At 40.4% G+C, this 20,377-nt stretch overlaps 1 protein-coding gene across 4 annotated transcripts in view; it reads right to left on the reverse strand.

Annotated features, from left to right (window-relative positions):
• Positions 1-16,580, reverse strand: part of KLHL13 (kelch like family member 13) — a 393,060-nt gene extending 376,480 nt beyond the window's left edge. Inside the window, exon 1 of one of the 4 annotated variants that reach the window (XM_058291764.2) lies at positions 16,153-16,580. The gene's annotated coding sequence lies outside the window, so the exon portion shown is untranslated. The remainder of the gene's footprint in view (positions 1-16,152) is intronic. The other 3 variants (XM_071213232.1, XM_071213233.1, XM_058291763.2) reach the window with 3 other exon arrangements.
• Positions 16,581-20,377: the final 3,797 nt, after the last annotated feature.

A 20,377-nucleotide genomic window follows, 5' to 3' on the forward strand; every position in this document is an offset into this window, starting at 1 on the left:
ACGCCCTATCCACTGGGCCAAGTCCACTTCCCTTGTATATTGGAAGCAGATAACTTGTTCTCTAGGTTTCACAGATCCACAGAGAGACGGGAGTTGTGCCCGAGGACAGTTCACGCCAATAACCAATTTTGATGAGACTTTGTACTAAGCATTATTTCTGAAATGATTTAAGATTTTAGGATATTGTAATGGAATTAACGTATTTTGCATGTGGAAAGAAAATGTCATTTGGGGGTCCAGAGGGTGAAGTGTGGTGATTTTAACCTGTATGTACTCCAGAAAAAACATGTTCTTAAATTTAATCCATTCCTGTGAGTGCAAATCCATTTTAAGTAGGATCATTTTACAAGGATATTTCAGTTAAGATGTAACCCAACTAATTCAGGATGGGACTTATTACTATTACTGGAGTCCTTTATAAACAGAATGAATACAGAGAGTAAGATAGTCATGGAAGCAAGATGCTGAAATCAACAAAACCTAGAAAAGAAGGGAAAGACCAGCAGATGCCACCGTGCACCTTGCTATGTAACAGAGAAGCCAAGGATCACCAGCAGCCAGTCTTTAGGAAGAAAACATTGACTTGATGATACCCTGATTTGGGCCTTTTATCACCTTCAAACGGTAAGCTAATAAATCCCCATTGTTTAAACCAACCCATTTCATGGTATCTGCTCCAAGCAGTCTAAGAAATTAAGTGTCAGTAACTTAAGAAACCAATTTTCAGTTTTGAAATGTTTTCTCTAGGGCTGTTCATTTTTCCATACTGTTTCCAGATTTTTGAAAACTTGATGGTGCCTAACAAATTGTTGTGTTATTTACCAATAATAAAAATAGAGCAGGAGGCAGGGCAAGATGGTGTCTGAGTGAGTGCACCTCAAAATCTCTCCTACAAAGAAGCGGCTGAGTAGGGTTGGAATCTTACCAGAGTGGGCTCTTTCAGGGGCTTGCAAGGCACATGTATGGATGTCAATTTGGAGAGTCAGTGACAGAAGTAGTGCTTGCTAAAGGTAAAATTGAGTGTTACTAGCACAGAGGTCAGAAGTTGTGGGGAGGGGGGACCCCTCCACCTAGGGCTGGAGGCCGCAGTGTTCCAGAAAACTGTCGGTTGTGCAGCAGCGTCCCCAAGCCCTGTGATGCCAAACGCCTGGTCCCCAGATCCATGTCCACTAAGACCCCATAGCCCACATTCCACAGACCTACATATCCTGAGTCTGCAATATCCCAGACTTCCCTTTCCTGAATGCAGCACTCCCAGTGGTCCGGGAATTCCCTAGCCCTCCGGTTTTGGACTGACTTCATGAGTGGGAGGGATTTGATGTGAGGTGCAGAGGGGCCAAACGAGTGTGGATCCAATTTTCTGGTTCTGCTCCCCCCCCCCCTTTATTTTGGCACCTGTAGGAGCATATCAGCTGGATGGGGACAGTCTGGGAAGAAAGAAGTGGCGAATCTGCTGAGAAAGCCCAAATTACCTAAATAACCTGGAATAGGAAACTTGGTCTGGGAGAAGGTGGAGTCAGAAAATCAACTAGCCAACTGGTAGCACACCTAAGGAAGAGGGATGGTAGAAGGTGCTTTCCAAGATTCCCATAGCATACTTGGGGTTCCTGGTGAGGTGTGGGTGCTCTCTCTATGAAAATTAAGAGTCATTGTTTTCCGTACTGAGCTGGTTCAATAAGGACCCACCTGAATCTCCTAACGGACCTCTCAGGCAGCTTTCCTACTGCCTTGGGAGAGAGGGAAGTAAGGAAGGGACAAAGGGGAACATCAGGTTCCTAAGCATTTTATTTAACTGCAAAGAGGATTCCTTGCTTGAAACTTTGTCTGGTATTTTGCTGGTTTCTCTTCTTGTTTTTCCTTCCTCTTTATCCCCCCAAGGCCCTATTTTCCTTCTTTTTTTTCCTCTTTTTCTTTTTCTTGCTTGATTCCCCCCTCCCCTTTTGTCCCATTTTTTTCTTTCTTTCTTTCTCTTCTTTTTTTTATATTAGGTGCTGAAAGGAACACTTCACATTTGATGTATTTCCTCATCCTTCATTTCCTCTTTTCTGTGTACACTGATTTTGGCCACCAACACTATCCGCTTTCCTCTACATCTTTCTATCCCCCATCATTTATTGTTTCTCTTATATTACCTCTCTTTGTTTGGCACCCAACATTTATGACAATTTATTTCTAATATTTTTGTTCTGTTTTCTGTGTTATATTCACTCTTTATATTATTGTCCTTTTTTTTCTCTTTCCCTCTCTCCTAAACACACTGGCCATTTAATTCACACTATATTCCTACCCATATTCAGTTTATTGTCTCATTATATGTACTCTACTTTTCTTGCTGTTATAACTCTACATACCTTACATGAGTCTAATATCCATTCTCCTATATCTCACATGGTTCCCCTGTTAATACTTACTATCAAAACTATTATTATTCATTTTCTTTTCTTACTCCTTTTGCTTTCTCTGGCCCTAATACTTTCCTTCAAGTGAACTTAGGCAACAACAAGGATAGAGAAAAAGAAGAACAAAGCGACAAAGAGAGGACTTAACACGCACACAAAAACAACAACTAATGAAACCCAAAATTAGACAAAGAAGCTAAGCAACTGACTAAACAGATCAGGAAAAAATGATGACCAGACAGCAACAAAAAACTACAATCCAAACTAATAAACAGAAAATATGTCCCAATCCAATGAACAAACTAAAAACTGAACATCAAACAAGTAATTAAAGCTCTCAAAACATGTATTAGGGACCATTTGATAAAGTGAAGGAAGAGATTAAGAATATGAAGAAAGGAGGCGGGGCAAGATGGCGTATCAGTGAGTGCACCTCATAATCTCTCCTGCAAAGAAGTGGCTGAATAGGGTTGGAGTTCTGCTGGACTAGGCTGTTTCAGGTATTTGCAGGGCAGGAGGTGTCTGGACGTCAATTTGGTGAGACAGTAACAGAGGAGATTCTTTCAAGAGGTAGAATTTTGGGTCTCTTGCACGGAGGTAGAAGGTTGTGGGCAGGACGATTCCCCCTGGGACTGGCGGCCTGGCCGAGGCGATCCCTAAAATCTTTGATTTGCTGCAGTGCTCCCAAACACTGAGCAGGCTGTTTCAGGGGCTTGCAGGGCAGGAGGTGTCTGGATGTCGATTTGGTGAGACAGTGACAGAAGAGATTCTTGTGAGAGGTGGAATTTTGGATTTCTGACACAGAGGTCAGAAGTGGGCAGGACCCCTCCTCGTAGGGCTGGCGGCCCAGCCACTGTGATCCCTGAAGACTTTGTAGTGCTGCAGTGTTCCCAGGCCCCATGTTAAGTGGATGTGTGGTTCCCAGGCCTGTGTCCCATAAACCCTGGTGGCCCACGCTCCAGAGACTCACACACCTTGAGTCTGCAATATCACAGATTCCAATTCCCAAATCCACCACACCCTGAGGTCCGTCTGAAGTCCTTGATTACCCTAGCCCTCCCCATTTTGTGTAGTTTTTTTCTCTCTCTCTCCTTAAACTTGGAGGAGTGTACCAGCTGACTTGGGGAGAGTGTGGGAAGATAGGAGAGGTGAATCTGCTAAGAAAGCCAATTTACCTAAACGTCCTGGGATAGGAAACTTAGTCTGGGAGAAGATGGAATCAGAAAATCAATTAGACCTCTCCTAGCACACCTAAGGGGGAGGGACTGTAGGAGGTGCTATCCAAGCTTCCAAAAGCATATTTGGGGTTTCTGGTGAGGTGTATGTGCTCTCACACAGGAAACAAAGAGTCATAGTCTTCTGTGTTGAGTTGGGTCAACAAGGACCTACTTGAATCTCCTACCGGACTTCTCAGGCAGCTTGCCTGCTGCCCTGGGAGAGAGAGAAGTGAGGAAAGGAGAAAGGGGGAAGGTCAGATCCCTAAGTGTATTATTTAACTGCAAAGAGGATTCCTAGCTTGAAACGTTGGTCTTTTATTTTTTTTTTTGTTTTTTTGTTTTTTGTCGTGCTTGCCAATATTGCATTGTCTCCGGGTCTTTTCTCCCATTTTATCCCCCAAGGTCCTTTCTCATTTATTTAGTTTTTTTTCTCTTTTTCTTTTTCTTGCTTGTTTCCCCCCTTTTCTTTGCCCCCCCCCTTCTCTTCTCCTTTTTTTCTCTATTTTTCTTCATTTTAATTTTATTTTCTTTATATAATAGGTGCTGCAGGGACCTATTATATCCTCATCCTCCATTTCCTTTTTTCTGTGTGTATTGATTTTGGCCACCTACACTATCCTCTTTCCCCCATATCTTTCTTTCTGCCATAATCTACTGTTTCTCTTACATTCTACCTTGCTTTCTTTGGCCCCCAAGTTGTCTGACTTTTTATTTCTAATACCTTTGTTCTATTTTCTGTCTTTTATCCACTCTTGACATTATTGTCTTTCTTTTCTCTCTCCCTCTCTCATGAAAACACTGGCTTTTTAATTCATACTATATTCCTCCCCATATTCAGTTGACTGTCTCATCATAGGTACTCTACTTACTGCTATAACTCTACACAACTTACATGAGTCTAATATCCATTCTCCTAGATCTCATATTATTCCTCTGTTAACATTTATTACCAATACTACTTTGCACATTTCCTTTTCTTACTCATTTTGCTTTTCCTGGCCCTAATATTTTCCTTCAAAGTGAACTTAGCCAACAACAAGAAAATAGAGTAAGAAGAACAAAGTGAGCAAGGAAAAGCCATAATACTTATGCATGAACAACAACTAATTAATCCCCAAGACTCGGCAAAGAAGCTAAGGAACTGATAAACCCATCAAGATAAAATGATGACCAGACAGCAAAAAAAAATACAAACCAAACCATTAATCAGGAAAACATGGCCGAACCCAATGAACAAACTAAAAACCAGGAAGGGGAGCAGAACATCAGACAAGTAATTAAAGATTTCAAAACATATATTATAGACCAACTTAATGAAGTAAAGGAAGAGATTAAAAATATGAAGAAAACATTTGGAGAGGAAATTGCAGACATATGCAAATAGATAACAGATAGGATGGTGATGAACACCACAGTTCAAGAAATCAAAAATACACTCTCAGCAAATACCAGCAGATTAGAAGAGGCAGAGGAGAGAATTAGTGACATGGAAGACAGTACATCTGAAATAAAAAAGATAGTAGAAGTGATCGATAAAAAGATAGAAAAAATGCAAAATGCTCAAACATAGGTATTATAGGCATCCTAGAAGGAAAAGAGAAGGGAAAGGGGACAGAACGGGTGTTGGAGGAAATAATGGCTGAAAACATCCAAAATCTACTGAGAAAGATGGATATACATGTCCAGGAAGCACAATGCACCCCAAACACCATAAATCCCAACAGGCCCACTCCAAGACATATACTTGTCAAATTATCCAACGCTCAAGACAAAGAGAAAATTCTAAAAGCAGCAAGAGAAAAGAGAACCATCACATACAAGGGAGGCTCCATAAGATTAAGTGCTGATTTCTCATCTGAAACCATGGAGGCAAGAAGGCAGTGGAATGATATAGTCAAGGTACTAAAAGAAAAATTTTCCAACCAAGAATACTCTACCCAGCTAAACTAGCATTCAAAAATTATGGGGAGTTCAAAATATTTGCAGATAAATAGAAATTAAAAGAGTATGCCAACAATAACCCTGCCCTTCAAGAAATAATAACAGGAGTTATGCAGGAAGAAAGAAAAAAAAACAGGAGAGGTAGAGTTGGAGGAGAGTGTAAGAGCAATATAAAAGTCAAAAAGAGAAGGAAAAAAACAAACAAAACATGACAAACACAAATCCAAACAAAATATGGCTAACATAAATAATTCCTTGAAAGTAATAACACTGAATGTCAATGAATTAAAACTCACCTGTCAAAAGATTTGGACTGGAAGATTGGGTAAGGAAATATGACCCATCTATATGCTGTCTACAAGAAACACATCTTAGACCCAGGGATTCATGGAGGTTGAAAGTGAATGGCTGGAAAACAATCTTACAAGCAAACAATAACCAAAAAAAGGCAGAAGTAGCTATATTAATATCAGACAAAATAGACTTTAAATGCAAAACAATTGTGAGATACAAAGATGGACACTATATATTACTAATAGGGATAATCTTTCAAGAAAAATGAACAATCATAAATACTTACTCCGAACAAGGGCGCCTCCAAATACGTGAGGCAAACACTGGAAAAACTAAGAGAAAGAATAGATGTCTCTACAGTTATAGTGGGAGACTTTAATACACCACTATCAACTTTGTACAGAACATCTCAAAAGAGAATCAATAAAGAAACAAAAACTTTGAACAGTATATTAGAGGAGCTGGATCTAATAGACATATACAGATCATTACACCCGAATACAGCAGGATACACATTTTTCTCAAGTGCACATGGATCATTCTCCAAGATAGACCATATACTATGCCACAAAGAAAGGCTCAATTGATTCAGGAAGATTGAAATCATACAAAATAATATCTCTGACCACAGTGGAGTGAAGCTGGAAATCTGCAAGGGCCAGAAGCCCAGATTTCACACAAAGATATGGAAATTAAACAGCACACTCTTAGAAAAACAGTGGGTCAAAGAGGAAATCTCAAAAGAAATTAATAACTACCATGAAACTAATGAAAATGATAACACAACATACCAAAATTTATGGGATGCAGCAAAAGCAGTACAGAGAGGGAAATTTATACCCATAAATTCATACATCAAAAAAGAAGAAAAAGCAAAAATTGAAGAACTGCGCATTTGGAGGAATTAGAAAAAAAAACAACAAAGTAACCCCACAGGAAGAAGAAAGGAAGAAATAGCAAAGATAAGAGCAGAACTAAATGAAATAGAAAACAAGAAAGCACTTGAAAAGAGAAACAAAACCAAGAGCTGGTTCTTTGAGAAGATCAATAAAATTGAAAAACCCTTAGCTAGATTAACAAAGAAAAAAAGAGAGAAGATACATATATACAAAATAAGAAATGAGAAAGGAAATATCACCACTGACCCCACCAAAATAAAGACTATCATAAGAGGATACTTTGAAAAACTATATTCCAACAAAAATGACAATTCAGAGGAAATGGACAAATTCCTAGAAACACATAAGCAGCCTATATTGACAAAAGAAGAAATTGATGAATTCAACAAACCAATCACAAGTAGAGAGATAGAATCGGTCATTAAAAACCTCCCAACTAAGAAGAACTCTGGGCCAAATGGCTTCACAGCTGAATTCTCCAAAACATTCCGGAAAGAACTAATGCCAATCTTGCTGAAACTCTCCCAAAAAATCGAAACAGAAGGAACATTACCTAACTCATCTATGATGCCAACATTACCCTAGTACCAACGTCAAACAAAGACACCACAAGAAAGGAAAATTACAGACTAATCACTCTAATGAACCTCTGGGTGAAAATCCTCAAAAAAATACTTGCTAATCTTATTCAACAACACATTAAACTAATTATACACCATGACCAAGTGGGATTCACTCCTGGTATGCAAGGATGGTTCAACATTAGAAAATCAATTAATGTAATACACCATATAAACAGATTGAAGGGAAAAATAACATGATCATATGTATAGATGCAGAAAAAGCATTTGACGAAATATAGCACCCTATCTTGACAAAAACAGTGCAAAAGATCAGAATAGAAGGAAAATTTCTCAACATGATAGAGAGCATATATTAAAAACGCACAGTTATCATCCTTTAGAATGTTAAAAATCCTAAAATCTTTCCATCTGAGGTCGAGAACAAGACAAGGATGCCTACTATCACCCCTTCAATTTAACATAGTCTTAGAAGTACTTGCTCAACCATTGAGACAAGGATGCAACATAAAAGGCACACAAATTGGAAAGGAAGAAGTCAAAATTTCACTATTTCAGGATGATAAGATCCTATACATAGAAAACACTGAGAAGTTTACCACAAAGCTTGTAGAACATATAAATGCATTAAGGAAAGTTGCAGGTTACAAGATCAATGCACAAAAATCAGTAGCACTCTGTACACAAATAATGAGCAATCAGAGGAGGAAATCAAGAAACAAATACCATTTATAATAGTAAATAAAAAAATCAATTACCTAGGAATAAATTTAACTAAAGATGTAAAAGACTTATACATAAAAAACTACACAACACTGTTCAAGGAAATCAAAGAAGACCTAAATAAATGGAAGAATAATCCCTCTTTGGAAATGGTGTTTATGTGTGATGAATCTGGACTCAGATGGGATCTCTCTTCATAAGACATTCATGCTAATGTGCTGGAGGTGCAGTTAGTGTTGGGGTTTAAGATATATTTAGGGGATTTGAATCTCTGGACTGACAATGTGATAGCCAGGTCCTGAGCCTCAACAGACTCCAACACCTACAATCTGATTCATTGGACTCACCACACTCAGCTAAGATGGAGTTGAAGAAGGACAACCACCACACCATGGAGCCTAGAGTGATTACAACTGAAAGTGGGAGGATTGCATCCAGCATCCATGTGGAATCTGAGCCTCCTCTTGACATAGAGGTGCAATGGACACAACCAATCCAATGTCCACATAGAAAAGGTGGCATTGGATTGGGAAAAGTGGACATGGTGGCTGATGGGTATGGGGAAAGGCAGGAAGAGATGAGAGGTGGAGGCATCTTTGGGACATGGAGCTGCCCTGGATGGTGCTTCAGGGGCAATCACCGGACATTGTAAATCCTCACAGGGCCCACTGGATGGAATGGGAGAGAGTATGGGCCATGATGTGGACCACTGACCATGAGGTGCAGAGGTGCCCAAAGATGTACTTACCAAATGCAATGGATGTGTCATGATGATGGGAATGAGTGTTGCTGGGGGGGGGGGGGGAGAGGTGGGATGGGGGTGGTGGGGTTGAATGGGACCTCATATATATATATTTTTTTTAATGTAATATTATTACAAAGTCAATTTAAAAATGTAAAAAAAAAAACAGTATAATAGAACATTGAAAAAAAAATCCCTGTTCATGGATAGGAAGACTAAATATTATTAAGAAGTCTATCCTACCAAAACTGATCTACAGATTCATTGCAATTCCAATAAATATCAATACAGCATTCTTTAATCAACTAGAGAAACTACCTATGAAATTTATTTGGAAAGTAAAGAGGCTCCGAATAGCCAAAGACATATTAAAAAAGTAAAATGAAATTGGAAGAATCACACTACCTGAATTCAAAACATACTACAAAGCTACATTACTAAAAACGGCATGGTATTGGCACATGGATAGACACACTGACCAATGGAACCAAATTGAGAATTCTGATATAGATGCTCATATATAAAGTCACATGATATTTAACAAGGTCACCAAACCCATTTAACTGGGCAAGAATGACCTCTTCAACAAATGGTGTCTAGAGAATTGTGTTATCCATATGCAAAAGAAGGAAAGAGGATTACCATCTCACACCTCATACAAAAATCAACTCAAGATGGATCAAAGGCCTAAAAATAACTGCCAAGTCCATAAAGACCTTGGAAAGCAATGTAGGGAAGCAGCTACAGGACCTTGTAATAGGAAATGGCTTCATGAAATTCTCATCAAAAGCATGAGCAGCAAAAGAACAAATAGATAACTGGGACTACCTCAAAATTAAAGCATTTTGTACCTCAAAAGAGTTTGTCAAGAAAGTGAAAAGACAACATACCGAATGAGAGAAAATATTTGGAACTATATATCTGATAGCAGAGTAATATCCTACATATATAAAGAACTCCTATATCTTGAACATAAAAAGACAACCCTTTTAAAAAATGGGAAAAAGATTTAAACAGACACTTCTCCAAAGAAGAAATACAAATGGCTAAAAAGCATATGAAAAAATGCTCAGAATCACTAGCTGTTAGGGAAATGCAAATCAAAACATCAATGAGATACCATCTTACTCCCATGAGACTGGCAGCTATCAAGAGAACAGAAGACTACAAGTGCTGGAGAGGATGTGGAGGAATGGGAACACTCATCCACTGCTGGTGGGAATGCAGAAGGAATCAGCCATTCTGGAGGACAGTTTGGCGGTTTCACAAAACACTACCCATAGACTTGCCATATGACCCAGCATTTCAAATGCTGGGTATAAACCCAATAGAACTGAAAACAAGGACACAAAATGATATATGCACACCAATGTTCATAGCAGCATTATTCACTGTTGCCAAAGTTGGAATCAAATCAAATGCCCATCAACAGATGAATGGATAAACAAAATGTGGTATATACATACAATGGAATACTACTCAGCTTTAAGAACGAATACACTACAAACACATGTGATAACTTGCATGAACCTTGAGAACCTTATGTTGAGTGAAGCTATGTAGGCATTGAAGGACAAATACTACATGATCTCTTTGGTATGAAATAAGTAAACAAGGCTGTCTCAGAGACCTAGAGACTGGATGATAGGCTTAAAGGAAGTTGGGGGGTAGAGGAAGGTTGTGATCTGACACCTATATGGGTGAAATCTATGATAAGCTCGAGGTAATTATTTGTACAGGAAGGGATAAAATAGGGGCAGAGGGATACATTTGGGTGGGGCTTTGTGGGCTTGAGTGGGCTAGGGATGGGAGGAAGGGTCCGATGGCCCAACAAATTGAGGGGAGAGTGGGGGAATATTTGAACATAGGAGATTGTCAGGTATGTGGTTGAAATTATAATGTAGAGAAAACTCTTTAGAAAATATAATAAGGAAGGTTACTTGTTTAAGATGCATAATGGGGGGGGCATCTGACACAGGGCAAGCTTCTAGGGAGCATGTGAGTGCTCATTTTGTCATAGTGGGTTATACCATTGGGTGGAGACCCATACAATGACAGTGAAGGTATGCCCACATCCTGGGGAGGACTGATGTTCTCAAATGTTCTCAAACAGAGGGAATTGTATCTCTCAAGAGAAGCTCCCAATGGTTTAGGGCCATTCGAATATGTCAAGCCCTCAACATTATTGCATGTATCTCTGAATATGGTCCTTCAAGTAATGAAGATTGATTGTCACTGTGTTCCCTGAGGGGAGGGGGAAAGAGGTATTGAATAGATGGAATCAGTCTAACTGTTGGGCAATGGAAGTGTTCCACAAGATCAAGCAATGATGGATATAGGACATGTTAAATTACACCAAAAATGTATACAAGTCTATAGGCTAAAATGTAAACCATAATGTAAAACAGAACGTAACTCAAAATTTAGAAAATTGTATGGTCTAAAACATAAACTATAATGTAAACCCAAATGGAACCATTATTGAAAGCTATTGTTTCAATATCTGTACATCAGCTGCAGCAAATATAACATGAACATGTAAAACTATCATTGCTGGGGAAGGGACAAAGCATTTGATGTTGGATATGTGGGAGTACCATATATTGTATATGTGAATTACTGTGACCTAAAACTTTTGTGAAGACAAACTTAATAAGTAGGAAAAAAAAGAAAGAATGTAGACACTGAGGAATAAATGGAAGAAATTGCCTTGCCACTGTATATACAGGGCAACGCCTATAGCAGTGATGAAAGGCAAAATGACTATACATACAGGGCAATGCCTATAGCAGTGATGAAAGGCAAAATGTCAAAAACAAAGCTTTTCATTTTCTCAGTTTTTGATGCCCCAATTTATTTTTACTTTATTTAATTTTTCTAAATTAGTATGTATTCTATACCTAACCTTTCAACCCACCACTACTTTTCATTTTACTCTGAATGGAACCTGGCAATAAATTAGGCTTCATTTTTAAAGAAGTTTCGGATCACAGAGAGGTTCAACTATGACAGGGGAGGAACACTGGTGTGGGGTGTCATTGTGGTTGGGAGGGAGTTCTCCAGGGCATGAATACAGGGTATATAAAAATGTTTGGATATTTTCATAGTGGTTTCAGTTAAAAACGGCAACTGAGGGAGTGCTGAGTTCCTAGCCAGGGGAGCTCTATCACATTCCCCAATGGAACAGCAACAATCCCCCAAGTGCAATGGCAAAGACCAATAAAGACGGATAGTCCAACAATGAACTCTTGATACTGATGACTATGCTTATGAGCCTGTGCACCTGAAATATGAACTAGGCCTAGAGCTGCAGGATGCCTAAGAGTTACCCCCTGAGACCCTCCATGTTGCTCAAATGTGGCCACTCTCTACGCCAAACTCAGCATGTAAATGCGTTACCTACCCCCCAGCGTGGGACATGACTCCCAGGGATGAGCCTCCCTGGTGCCAAGGGATTACTACCAAGCACCAGCTGATGATGTAACTAGAAAAAGACCTTGAATAAAAGGGTCGACTCAGATCAGCAGAATATCTCAGCCTACATGTAATATCAGGTGTTAAAAATTGCTTATGACTTTGGATGAAAAGGAGAAATGGAAAGGACGAATGAGTTTATATGGCTCTGAGTCTCCAAAAAAGTGTCAGGAGGTCATCAGTGGGGTAACACTTATGCATGCCTCAGCAGGGTCCCAGAGACAGCCAAAGTAGATAGAAGCCCAGGTACTGGTTCTCCTGAGGGCTACAGAGACCCACAGGTTCTGTGGTCATGACAGATGGCTCTGGAGTTCAGTGCCATGTCAGTTGGCCATATTTTGGAGTTTGTGTTCCTGAGTGTGATGGAGTTGGACTCAGATATGACCTCTCCACACATGCCTCTTCTGTTACTTTTACAGGACCTGTAGGTTGGCACTGGGGTTGTGTATACTCAGGAGACCTGAATCTCTGGACTGTCCATATGATAGCCAGGCCCTGAACCTCAGCAGACTTGCAACCCCTACCATCTGGTCTATTGGATTTACCCTGGCCAGCTAACATGGAGGTGAAGAAGGTCAACCACCACACCCGGAAGCCAAGAGTGCCTACAACTGCAAGTAGGAGAATTGCATCCATCATCCATGTGGAATCTAAGTCCCCTCTTGATACAGATGTGGAGTGGACACAACCATTCCAGGGTCCACAGGATGGAGGAACAGAGTATGGATTAGAGTGGACTTACTGATATTCTTTTATGGAACTATTGTGATTAGTAATGGAAGAAATTGCAGCACTGATATTGAGAAAGTGGCCACGGTAGCTGCTGAGGGTAGGGAGAGGGAAGAAGAGATAGATGTGGGGGCATTTTCAGGACTTGGAGTTGTCCTGGGTGGTACTGCAGGGACAGATGCTGGACATTGTAGGTCTTGCCATGGCCCACTGGGTGGACTGGGGAAGAGTGGAAACTGCAATGTAACCCACTATCCATGTAGTGCAGCAGTACTCCAAAATCTATTCACATATTGCAATGAATGTGCCACGATGATGAAAGAGGTTGTTGATTTGGGAGGAGTGGGGTGAGCAGGGTTCAGGGTATATGGGGACCTCATATTTTTTAATGTAACATTTTAAAAAGGAAAAAAATAAAGCAGTTCCTACCAATGAATTTAAGAAAAAGAAGAGGTTTAGTAGTGTATTAAACATCAAGAAAATTAAACAATATGGGAATTGATTAGTCTCATTTCACTACTACAAGTCAAATTACATGAAGAAAATAATGTAAAATATAAAATACAGAGTTTCTATTTGGGGTGATGGAAAAGTTTTGGTAATAATTGGTGTTGATGGCAGCACAACATTATAAATACAATTCATAGCACTAAATTATAATATATGTATGTGATCAAAAGGGAAATTTTAGATTCTATACATGTTACTAGATTATTTTTTTAAAAAACTTAGGACTGTACAACACAAACAGGGAACCCTAATGCAACCTTGGACTATATTTAATAGAATACTTATAAGAATATTCTCTTATCAGTTATAACAAATATTCTACACTAATGCAAGTTGTTAATAATAGGGGGGATATATATAGGAACTCTGTATTTTCTGCATGATTTTTCTGCAAACCAACATCTCTAATAAAAAATTCAAATTAGAAATAAAATAATCCAATAGCAAACCACAGTTATGTTTAATAACATCAGAAATATCCAGGCTAATAACCTTTAGGTGTACTAGGTGGTCTATCAAATACATACTGACTCATTTTGAAAAGATTCAGATCAAAACGCTTATGGCAGACTCATACCCTCCTTTATTTTTTTCCTGGCAAACATAAACAGTTTACTCTACCATGATATTAGTGACAATTTTAGTTTCAACGTAATGTCAGTAATAATCACAAAAGGAAAAAAAATCACAAGAAATTATAAATCATGTAAGGTTGTCCGATATAAACTCTTTAACTTGAAACAGTTTGTAAGCATGTATGTCTTTCAAGAAAGGGTTTCCAAGAAAATTAAAGACTTATAAGGATAGGCCTATTATTAGGGTAAGTCAGATATTTATCAAATGGGGAAACTACAAATCATCTGCAAGTCACTGTAATCTAACTAAATTGATAACCAATAGCCTGTACTGTTTTGTGAAAAAGATTTTCTTCAGAACATCAACTTAAACCTTAGTCACATCACACTTTCAAAAGGAATGCTTATTAAAATGGCAGATTAACCACCTTGGGAAATTGAGGCTCTATTTATCTGTTTAAAAATATATTATTTGATGCAGCAGTATAAACTGCCATCATTGTGTCACTGTCAAAGCGATACTGAGACAATGAAATTAAGCCATTATCTTCAACTTGGTTTCTTATTAGGTGTTGCCAATTAGTTCACACGGTGTTAATAGCCCCACATGTTCCCGTATCAAGCAAACCATACTATCACTTTTAAGTAAAGGATACTAATTAGAACTTGTAGTAAGGCAGCTAATATTTTAAACGTAAAACAATGTCATTAATTATTTCATTTTTCTCAGTTTTCAAATTTAAGCATTAGATTTAGCCTATTTCCAAAAACATAGCATACATTAACATGTGCTTATTCATTTGTATCTGCCTGCACTTTCACATTCTCCATTCAATTTTCTTCCCACACTAATTATAGCATGGAAGTGAGCAAATGAATCAGTATGGGAGCTAACAGGGCAACTGCCTGCGGAGAAGATACCAGTAAGAGAATGACCAGTGCTGTGTGAAATCAACTTAAGCCAACTAAGCTCCAATCCACAGAAAGTAATTTCATTTTTTTTAACTACCTGGTTTTGAAATGCTACTTCTTGAGGGTTTATTCAAATATGAAATCTACAGAAAGAAATTGTGGCTTGTTAAAAAAAAAAAAAGACAAGAGCCTTCCCAAAAGAGGCAATTTTAAATCTCAGAGTCTCTAGGTTCTCATACAATGTGCTGTAGGAACCAGCCTATCCTTACCCGAAAGCCTTTCATGCCAAATCACTAAAGCCCTCTGGCTACATTACATCGCTGAACACCCCAATATACAGATGGAGAAATGAAGCCAAGCACCAAAGTCCCACCAATCCTCTCTTCCAGGCCTGTCCAGCAGAGAGTGAAGAATCAGATTTAGGATTACGGAAATAAATAAACAGATAATAAATAAATAAATAAAGGGCTATGGTTCTTGGACTAAGTTACTGAAACCTGTAAAGAACTTCCAAGTTCCTTAGTTTATATTTATGAAAGGATCAGTAAACTGTAGGCTAGACTGTACTGTAAGCCTCCAAGAAAATCATTACTCAACTGTGATTAAACCAAAGAAGCCAAGATATTTAGAGCTGAAGACGTTCAGAGTGAAGTTGAAAGCTTCAAGGAAGGAAAAAGTGTGCTCCTGATTCGAGAGCCAGGAGCAGAGCTTCCCAAGTTAAAACATTCTGAGGAGAGAGATGGATTTGAAGGCACAAAGCAGAAGCTGTTGAGAGAACAAGAGACACTGGGGGCGAGGCAGGCAGAGGTATCCCAGACCGTCAGGGCAGCGACAGCAAAGCTAGGACGAGAAGATCTTGGAGAGATAACAAAGAAGCAAAGGAAAACTGGATTCTAGGATCCTAAAAGAACCCAGGTGTCCTGCGCGGGACCGGGAGGTAAGAATGAAAAGGTTCAGGGATGAGGGCGCGCACCAGCACTCCGGAGAAAAAGGCAGGGCGGGGGCGGGGGGCGTGCAGAGAGCGAGCTGGTACCCTTGCCCCACTGCCCCTGGTGCAGATAGCAACTCCTCGCCGCGCACTGCCTTGCTGCGCTGGTCCCGGAGGCAGGGAAGCGGTTGACGTAAGGAGCTCAGTGACTTCAGGACCCTGTCTCACCTTGTTTGCGTCCGGGCGTCCCGCTGCACGTCCACCGGCTACTGCGCTCCGAGGGCCGAAGCGGGAGTCGCGCGGTGCAACCGGGGGTCCCCCTTGCTGTGAGGCACCAACACCCTCACCTCCTATCCCTTGCTCGCCCTGGCCACTTTCTCCCTGTCCTGGCGTTGGAAGAGAGCACAGACCCTGCACCCAAACGCCGCTCCAGTTATTTTCAAAAGTCCCTGTTCCAGGATTCTCCTGAATAGGAGGTGAGCTGTGGCCGCAGCAGCAGAGCCTCCGCCTGACCTCACCAGGGGGCGGGGGGGCTAAGGGAGGGAGGGAGGGGGAGCGAGCCCAGTTAGGGAGGGGAGGGGGGGAGTGGTGGGAAGGAGAGCGCGGGCGGGGGAAACATGGCGGCGGGGGTGGCCCTAGCGGCGCCTGCGCAGGAGGAGGGGAGGGGGTAGCTGGGGCAAGGACGGAGTGCCGGGTCCAAACTGAACTCCTTGGTCGTGGTCCACGCGTGGCGAGGATGGACCCAGAGGCGGGATGACCGCCACGAAGTCCTCACGCTTTCGAAACCCAGGCGTTCGGGTTTGAGCACACATGGCCTGTTAGTGCCCAGGAAGCAGGAGAGGTAAAAACTCTCAAGTATCCAGGGACAGCAGTGCGCCCGCCTGGTCAGCCACTACAAGAGGAGGCACGCGGGTGCCTCTTGCAAGCCGTGGCTTTTGCCTCCTCATAGTCAATGCCGGGCCCAAGCAAAGGGTGTGCCCTGGAAACGGTGCCCCTTCACCTTAATGGGACCCGCACCTCAAAATTCATCATTCTTCTAGTCCGGTGAGCGCTTCATTCCCCACACCCCCGCCACTGAAATAGAGTATTAAGAAAGAGGAAGGAATGACAACAACAAATAGAGCAGTTTAACGTTTACTGAGCGTTTCCTATGAACCAAGCACTGAACGCTTAAATCACATAACTCTCACAGTTACTCCACGAGGTACATAGTATTATTATCCCCATTTTACAAGTTACAAAACTGAGGCGTAAAGGTTAAGCAAGTTGCCCAAGATTACACAATTAGTAAGTGGCAAAACAAGACCCACGATCCCAAGCAGTGTGATTCTGGAGCCCAAGCTCTTAGCTACTACCCTATACTGCTTCCAAACTCTAGTAGGACTGCTATTCTAAGTTATGATACTTGATTCTCTCTTCCCAGTTCTGTCAAAATAGTCCCCAACAAAAATCACAGTCAAGCCTGTTTTTTGCCTTGCCTGTGTTCTATTCATTCTTTGCTTTCTGGACGGTTATAGCCTAGGGCCACCTCCTTCTTCCACCTAATCTTTCACAATTTCTACTTATAACTCCAGACTCCTCCTTGGAAAAAATAGTGGGAGTTTGCTGTTAGCAACCAGTTTAATCACTGTTTTGTTTTGTTTTGTTTTTTAAGGAAGTGATGGCGTGAGTGCAGGGAGGGCATTTATAACACTAGTTCTTTATGTTTCCTAGGATTTCTCCCTTTGCCTGCAAGTAAATTGGTCTGGGATCTTATCATTGCTGACTTGGTATTTCAAATTCCAAACACTGAAATTCTGGCAGTGGGTTTTAGGTAAATTTGAGAATAATCAGCTACTGAATAACTTGCTAGAACTGAAGATATCACCACATTGTTAGGTCTTATCAAACTTGTGAAAACATAGAACTTGAAATGCATATGGAAATTTCATTATTATATTTTACCTGTCAGTATATCCCACCCAACTCATCTTTAGTAACAGGAACGCAGTCATTGGTTTCTCTACTATGCTTACTCATTAAATATTCTATGCACATTAAATGACTATTACGTGGAAAGCACCTGTTACAGAAGTTTACAACCTCACTGAGGAAATATGTTTAAAGCAATCAGTTGCAAAATGTATCAAAAACATGGCACATAGGTTAAAAAAATAAGTAAACAAAAACTGAGTTGATATATGTTCAGGTCACTGCTTCACTCCTGCCATAAGAAGGTTCATGCTGAGTTGCTTTACAAGTTATCAAACATAAATAGTAGGAAATTGGGATAATCAGGTGTGGCTATGCCCAAGCAGCCCCTATCTGCTCCAGGACAAACCTTCCCTGGTACATAGAAAAGGTATTGGGATGGATGCTGTAACAGAAATGCCTTTTTTTTTTTTTTGAAGATTTACTTATTTTATTTATCTCATTCATTACAATCAACACATTTTTGCCAACAAGAAATAAGTTTGCTTATTCCTGTAGCATAAAAATCCATGCTTTGGGATTTGACGAACTCTTTGAAAGCATTTTCTGCATCCTGCAGGTTGTGGAAGTGTTTTCCCTGCAAAAAGTTGTCAAGATGCTTGAAGAAGTGGTAGTCAGTTGGTGAGAGTTCAGGTGAATATGGCAGATGAGGCAAAACTTTGTAGTCCAACTCATTCAACTTTGAAGTGTTGGTTGTGTGACATGCAGTCGGGCGTTGTCCTAGAGAAAAATTGGGCTCTTTCTGTTGACCAATGTCAGCTGCAGGCATTGCAGTTTTCAGTGCATCTCATTGATTTGCTTAGCATGCTTCTCAGATGTAATGGTTTTACCGGGATTCAGAAAGCTGTAGTGGCAGCAGACCACCAAACAGTGACCATGACATTTTTTTGGCACAAGTTTGGCTTTGGAAAGTGCTTTGGAGTTTCTTCTCAGTCCAACCACTGAGCCAGTTTTCATATAAAATCCACTTTTCGTCGCATGTCACAATCTGATTGAGAAATGGTTTGTTGTTGTTGCATAGAATAAGAGAAGACAACCATTCAATATGACAATTTTTTAAAATTTTCGGTCAGCTCATGAAGCACCAACTTATCGAGCTTTTTCACCTTTCCAATTTGCTTCAAATGCCAAACACCTGTAGAATGGTCAACGTTGAGTTCTTCGGCAACTTCTCGTGTAGTTGTAAGAGGATCAGCTTTGATGACTGCTCTCACTGATCGTTGTCAACTTCCGATGGCCAGCCACTACACTCCTCATCTTCAAGGCTCTAGTCTCCTTTGCAAAACTTCTTTTTTTAAAAAAAGATTTATTTTATTTACTTCTCTCCCCTTCCCCCTGTTGTCTGCTCTCTGTGTCCATTCACTGTGTGTTCTTCTGCATCCGCTTGCATTATCAGGCGGCACCGGGAAACCACATATCTTTTTGTTGCATAGCCTTGCTGCATCAGCTCTCCCTATGAGCAGGGCCACTCCTCGGTGGACTGCGCTTTTTTCACGCAAGGTGGCTCTCCTTGCAGGGTGCACTCCTTGCGCTTGGGGCACCCCTATGCAGGGGCGCACCTGCATGGCACAGCACTCCTTGCATACGGCAGCACTGTGCATAGGCCAGTTTACTACACAGGTCAGGAGGCCCTGGGTATCGAACCCTGAACCCTCCATAGGGTAGGCAGATGCTCTATCAGTTGAGCCACGTCCACTTCCCTGCAAAACTTCTTGAACTACCACTGCACTGTATGTTTGTTAGCAGTTCCTGGGCCAAATTTGTTGTTGGTGTTGCAAGTTGTTTCAGATGCTTTACGACCTATTGTGAACTCATATAAGAAAATCACTTGAATTTGCCTTTTGTCTAACATTTCCATAGTCTAAAAAATATATAAAATAAATAGCAAGTATAAGTCATTAGCAAAAAAACATAAAGCGAGAAATGCACATTAAAATAATGTATAACATAACCACATTTATTTAACAATGTATACCAATATCAAACAGCAAATTTCAACAATGCAAAACCGCAATTACTTTTGCACCAACCTAATAGTTGCTGTTTGAGTTAATTGCTACTTTGCCTGAATAGTTAAGTTAGTGGACAGAGCACTGGACCTGGAGTCAGAAGACACTTACGTTCTATGAGACATTAGGTTAACTCCTTCACCTCTCTAAGTGTATTTTCCTGAACACAGAGTAGGGATAATAATAATACTGGCCTGACCAGCCTCACAGAATTGTATTGGGAATCATATAAGATAAGATAAGGCATGCGAAAGTACTTCATAAACTGTAAAAACTATTCAAGTGTAAGGTGGTATTTTTGTTAGTATCAGACTGATTGGCCATTACAAGCTAGGGATGTAGTTATCACGGGTTTTACATGTTTCAGTCTGGAGCCCAAAATGTCAAAAACAAGAAAAAGCATTTGCAATAAATAGTATAGAAAAAGTCTGAAGACTGGAGAGATATGACAAAGGTTCAGCAAATAAGAAAAC

Source organism: Dasypus novemcinctus, chromosome X (genome assembly GCF_030445035.2).
Source record: "Dasypus novemcinctus isolate mDasNov1 chromosome X, mDasNov1.1.hap2, whole genome shotgun sequence".
Taxonomy (NCBI): Eukaryota; Metazoa; Chordata; class Mammalia; order Cingulata; family Dasypodidae; genus Dasypus; species Dasypus novemcinctus.